The 6,624-nt window shown below is 40.1% G+C and overlaps 1 non-coding gene across 1 annotated transcript; it reads right to left on the reverse strand.

Annotated features, from left to right (window-relative positions):
• Positions 1–357: 357 nt before the first annotated feature.
• On the reverse strand, positions 358–464 carry LOC148574147 (small nucleolar RNA R71). The gene has a single exon (XR_015906412.1). It is a non-coding gene; the product is annotated as a small nucleolar RNA R71 (small nucleolar RNA).
• Positions 465–6,624: the final 6,160 nt, after the last annotated feature.

Below are 6,624 nucleotides of genomic sequence, written 5' to 3' on the forward strand. Positions count from 1 at the left end.
GGATCTTACATCAATCCAAACCCAGGAAACTGTGGAAGTAGCATCCAAAAGCCAACCATACATGCCAATAACTTTGAACTTAAGCCACAGCTCATCACCCTTGTTCAGAACAACTGTTCATTCGGAGGAGGTGTCCAAGAAGACCCCAATCAATATCTAACCACCTTCCTGAGGATCTGTGATACTGTGAAGTCTAATGGTGTTCATCCTGACACCTATAGACTGCTCCTATTCCCCTTCTCACTCAAGGACAAGACATCTAAATGGCTGGAATCCTTCCCGAAGGAGAGCTTAACAACCTGGGAAGATGTGGTGAACAAATTCTTGGCGAGATTCTATCCTCCTCAAAGAGTCAACAGGTTGAGAGCTGAGGTTCAAACTTTCAGGCAACAAGATGGTGAGACTCTCTACGAAGCATGGGAGAGGTTTAAGGATCTGACAAGAAGGTGCCCACCAGATATGTTTAATGAATGGGTATAGCTACACATTTTTTATGAAGGCTTTTCTTATGAATTAAAGAAGGCAGTAGACCACTCATCCAGGGGATCTCTGAACAAGAAGAAAACCATTGAAGAAGCCATAGATGTCATTGAGAGTGTAGCCGAGAATGACTACTTCTATGCCTCTGAAAGAGGCAACACTAGAGGAGTGATGGAGCTAAACAACGTGGATGCACTGCTGGTCCAGAACAAGCTGATTACCAAGCAGCTGGCTGACCTTACCAAGAAGATGGAAAGGAGCCAGGTAGCAGCAATCACCACCTCATCAGCAACTCAAGAAGGAGTAAATGCAGAGGCAGAGGGTGATCAGGAACAAACCAACTACATTGGAAACTCACCCAGGCAGGCACCTGATCCATACTCCAAGACTTACAATCCTGGTTGGAGGAACCACCCAAACTTTGGGTGGGGAAACCAACAAGATCAAGGCCAAGATCAGAGACGTCACAACCCCAACAACAATGGAGCTCACCAACATTCCACACAGAGATCATATCAGCACCTACCTAACAACACACCTCAACATCTATACCAAAGCCAGAATGGCCCTTCTCATCACTCCAACTCCAACTCACCATCATCTGAGGACAGACTCTCAAGGATTGAGACTCTACTTAAAGGCATATTGACGTTAGGATTTTTACTAGTAAAGAATGTCATAAAAATAGTCGCGTTGTAGATATAGTCTCTAAACTAACAAAAATCCCTTCGTACAAACGTTTTGGGTGTCACAAGTAACAAACCCCTTTAGAAATTGTTAATTGGGTATTCAAACCTCGGGTCGTCTTCTCAAGGAACTACGAGGAAGTATGTTCTTATTATTGGTTATAAAGGTTGTAATCGGGGTTTAGAAGGTGAGAAGCAAGTAATTTAAATGACGAGTGAATTAAATGGCAATTAAAAATAAATAATAACTGTGAAACAACTTTTGGCAAGATAAGGGAAATTAGAAGTCCAACTTAGTTATCCCTCTCAACAATAATGAAAGTTGTATCTTAATTCCACTTGGTCAACCTTTACCAGGGCAAAGGAAAGTCAAGGGACTAATTAAATTGACCTTTGAATCCTAATTATTTCCTAAGAAAAGGTTGGGATAATTTAAGTTCAGCTCAATTAGCAAGATACGATTATCAATTATGTTGAGTTTAATAACTGTTGAGTTACTAAATTCTTAACCAGAACCAAAAGGGGAGAAAGTAAAATTGCTGGAATAATAAAAATATCCTTAGATAGGAAGCAATGGTGACTTAAATCAAAGAGAACAATCATAAACTGAAAATACCTCAATTATCAATAATTCAAATAACTGTCTGTAACATGGAATAATTCGTAAATCAAATTATAATAATCAATTCAAATGTTGGAATAAATAAATAAAAGTAAAACTAAAATAAAAGAACATTAAAACCTGGATCCAGGGTTACTCCCAAAACAAGAAGAAGTCCTAAATCCTAAGAGAGAGAGAGAATCTCTCTCTAAACTAAATCTAAATCAAAGAAACTAGAAATTGGCGAGCTCCCTCTGAATGGATGCATTCCTCCACTTTATAACCTTTGGTCTATGCTGTCTGTACTTGGATCTGGGCCAAAGAGGGCTTCAGAATTCGCTGGGGGCATATTCTGTAATTTCTGGTGCGTGGCCTCTGTCACGCGTCCGCGTGGGTCACGCAGTCGCGTCATCTGGAGCTTTTCCTTTCCACGCGGTCGCGTCAGTCATGCGACCGCGTCATGTGCATTCTGCTTAAGGCGCGCGGTCGCGTCAGTCATACGGCCGCGTTGCTGCTGATTCGTGCTTGGCACGCGATCGCGTCATCCATGCGATCACGTGAATACCAGTTTCCTTCAATGCTCCGTTTTGCTTTCTCCTTCCATTTTTGTATGTTTCCTTTTCCATCCTTTAAGTCATTCTGCCTTAGAAAATCTGAAACTACTCAACACACTAATCACGGCATCGAATGGAAATAAAGATAATTAAAATAATTAATTTTTAAAGCTTAGGAAACATGTTTTTCTCAATATGACATAATAAGGAAGTAAAGGTAAAACCATGCAATTAATGTGAATAAGTAGGTGAAGAGTTGAATAAATCACTCTAATTAAGCACAAAAGAACTCATGAAATATGGGTTTATCAACCTTCCCACACTTAAACACTAGCATGTCCTCATGCTAAATCCAAGGTAAATAATTAAGGTTAAAGTGATGGAATATCATGCAATGCAACCTAATTTAAATGCAACTACCTAAATGAATGATGCATCATGCAATTCTAATTTATTCACCCATATATAAAGCTTACATGTAGCCAAGTTAATCCACATTCTCAAGGAGTCATGTATGTATATAGCCAAACTTTAGATAGTGATAAAGTGCTTTTACAATTGAGATGGGAGAGAAAAACATTTTAAAAACTTGCAAGATAATTAAATAATTTAAACAGAGATAAATGTTAATGAGCTATTGAACCCTCACTGAATTTTGTGTTTACTCTCTAATCACTCAGTGTTTATTGGGTTAATCACTCTATTCTTCTTTTTATCCTTGCTTTCTATGACCTTGTTCTTCATCTAACCAATCAACAATTATCGAATATAGACATACAAAAGTCATGAGGTCTTTAATTAAGGTTGTAATGGGGCCAAGGTATATGTAAGGATTTATGTATAGGGTCAAGTGAGCTAATAAGTGAATCCTTAATTAGACTAAGATTTCACCATACATATTTAGCAAAACAAAACTTCTCTACCTATTTTCCCATATTATCCCACTTATTGTTTACATGCTCATGTTTCACTTATTATTGTTTTATTCCATGTGCATTGCTTTTATTTTGCATTGAGGAATTCTTTTGTATCCTCTTTTACTGAATGCTGAAAAATAACTTCTTTTTTTTTTTTTGATGCACATGGTAATTGAATTACTTTGATTTTCTCGTGAGCATGCTTCTCTAAATTTTATTTTATTTCTTTTGATTTCTCTACCCTTTTATTTCTATCATCCATGTTCCGAATAAGTTTTTCACATTTTAATCTATTCATAATTTTTCTATCTTAAGCTAACCAAGGATTCACTTGGAATTTTATTTTGTTTTTCTGCTTAAGGCTAGTAGTGTGGCTAAATAGAATAAAAGGGGATTTAAAGGCTCAAGGGGGTTAACAAGGGTGATGTGAAGGGTAGGCTATTTTGGGATAAGTGAGCTAAAATCAAGTAATGGCCTCAATCACTCTCCTGGTATGTATCTACAATCTATAATCAGACATATAGATTAAAACAAAGTAAAGAACATCAGAATATAAAAGAAGGGCGGAACACACACAGGAATAAAAATTATGGTTTGAATGTAACCATACAATTAAGCTCAAAACTCACAAGCTATGTGTTCTCTAGCTCAAAAAATCATTTATCACTTATGTATGTCATGTAGGTTTAGTTAAAAATTCCCATTATTCTCAATGTAAAACTTATATTGAATGGCTTTAAAGTTCTAGTGTTTATCCTTGATAAAGTGTTGTCAACTAACATGTAATGCTATATATACAAGGTGTGGGTTGTTTTGATTCTGTTAAAGTCTCTAGTTTACTTCCTTTTTCTTTTCAATCTATTCTGAGTTATCTTATGCTAAAAAGGGTAAACTATACTAGTCAATCCACAATTTCTATAACTAATAAGTTAGAATTGCAACTAAACTAAGTGGCTAAAATATGAACTAAAAATGCAAAATGCAAAAATAGAGTAAAAATACGTAAAGCAGCAATGTATAAGTACTCAGTAAAAAGAAAGAAAAAATACAGAAAAATATCCAAAATAAAAGAAAAAGATGTAGTGGTTCACCAAAATAAACGCCAGAGATGGCGACCTCCCCACACTTAAAATGAAGCATCGTCCCCCCGATGCTCAATCAAGCCGGGTGTGAAGGAGTGTCATCACTGGTAGGGATGGTAGCTGGGGTCTCTGTGGCGGTGGTGGGCTGAGAGTCTGGCTGCTGTAGAGGGGGGACTGACTGGATCGGGATCTCTGGATCTGCAGCCTCAAGCTGATGTGGGGCCTCCTGCTGTGGTGTAGTGTGCTCTGTGCCTGCCTGCTGATGAGGCTCCTCCTCATGCTCATCCTCCTCCTCCTCTGATGGCTCTGATGGTGTGTCGGGCTCGGAGGGGATGTCGGCGCCCTGTCTGATCATCAGCTTCAGATGGGAATAGCGTCGCCTGCTGCGGTGCTCCAATCTCTCATACCGGCGCCTGTTACGGCGCTCCATCTGATCAAGCTGGCGGAATAGACAGTGCACGAGGCGATAAACCGGCTCAGAGGTGGGTGGAGGTGCAGTGGTGGCAGCAGGGGTAGCTGGGGCAGCTGTGGATGAAGAGGGTCCAGCAGACGGAGGGGCTGTCTCATCAGGAACAGTGACAGGTGGTGGTGTGTAGCCCAAAGCAAGGAAGTTCCTGCTGTGAGGGATGAGCTTCCTGCAGTCCGCTGCTGGTGGTCGCTCATCGGCATCCTCCCAAGGCACATCAGCCTGACGGCCTAGCCGTGTAACCAGATAAGGAAAGGGGAGGGTTCCTCGGACGTGGACCCTGGCCATATAATGCCGGATAAAACGAGGCAAGTACAGATCCTTACCCTCCAGCACACACCAGAGGAGGGTAATCATGGCAACCGGGATCTCAGTCTCATGAGTACTCGGCATCACATAGTTGCTCAAGATCTGATGCCATAGCCGAGCCTCATCATTCAAGTACACTCTCTTGATCCCTCGAGGCATAGTGGTGTCCTGACCCATCTCCCAAGGAACAACAGGGTCGAGAGCTATCCGCGCCTTCATAGCATCCCAATCAAACCGCATCTGGCCCATGTCCTCCTCAGCCTGTGCATAACCATCTGGCTGATCGGACTTGGCTGGGAGCTGGAGAATGGTCTCTATGGCCTCCTCAGTGACCAAAATTTGCTTTCCCCTCAGGTTCACTGCATCTAGGGTAGTAAGGTAGTAGTTGCAATAGAATTCTCGTACCCAAGATGCATTGACCTCTGTCAGTGGTCTCTCCAGAAAGAACCAGCCCCTTTGCTTGATTTGCTCAGTGGTGTATTGCTGGAGGGCTTCTGGAATCTTCAAGGTACGTTCCAGGTATAGATTTCTGGAGTTTGCAAAAGTCGGGTACTTCAGCTCACAGTACCGGTTTGCAAATTTTATAGGATCAGTCGAAGGGAGCAGCTGGTTAGCTTTTTCTTGCTGTGTGAAGTTCTTCTCCCGCCATGAGGAATCGTGCATTAGAGCAATGATAGACTGGGAGGAATCTCCTCTCTTGCGCTTGCCAGTAGCCTTGCCTTTGCCTTTCCTATGTGAGGCAGACATCCTGAAAAACAGAAAACTAGGAAATGGATAAAATAGGAAAGCAAATAGGCAATTTAAACAAAGGAAACTCAAAGCGGTAAGGGAGAAATAGAATAAGGAAAATGAGTAATTGGAATGTAATTGAATTAATGTTAAATGGAATGAAAAAAATCAATATGCCATAGTGAAAAAGTTAGAGGAAGTGAAAGTAATCAGAAAAGAGATCAAGATGGTTAGTATGGGAAAAAGAAATTAGTAAATTAAAATTAGTGAGTTAGGAAAGTAAGTGGCATAGAAAAATTTCCATGTAACACGGATTCACAGGTAAGAATAGAAGTACTCATAATCGAATAAAAAAACAGGGTGATGCTGATTCGAATAGAAAAAAGAAATCAGAAATTGGAATCAGTGAATCACAAATGCAGGTTATGAACCAGGAAATCAAAGAGGATAAGAAGGTGGCCCTAGCATTCATGAAATGGTTTGGGGGAAGCAGAGTAAAACAGAGTTGCCAAGCCAAAACAAGAATGAAAACAATTTTCAAAAAATTTGGGCAGCATTCCGGCTAAAATTGGATTGTCCCGGAAAATAAACAGCAATCATATCAGTTCATATGAATTAAAAAAAATCAAGCTGCATGTACATAGATATAAAATAAACATAAAAACTCAATGTAAACAGCAGCAACATTTCAAGAAAGCAGCATATGAATCAAGATTATAGCAGCAACAGATTTGCACATAGAATAAAACAGAAGTAAGAACAGTGCAAGTAAACAGACCTAGATCCACTAACCACGGCCT

This window comes from Arachis ipaensis, chromosome B2 (genome assembly GCF_059453495.1).
Source record: "Arachis ipaensis isolate K30076 ecotype BB chromosome B2, ASM5945349v1, whole genome shotgun sequence".
Taxonomy (NCBI): domain Eukaryota; kingdom Viridiplantae; phylum Streptophyta; class Magnoliopsida; order Fabales; family Fabaceae; genus Arachis; species Arachis ipaensis.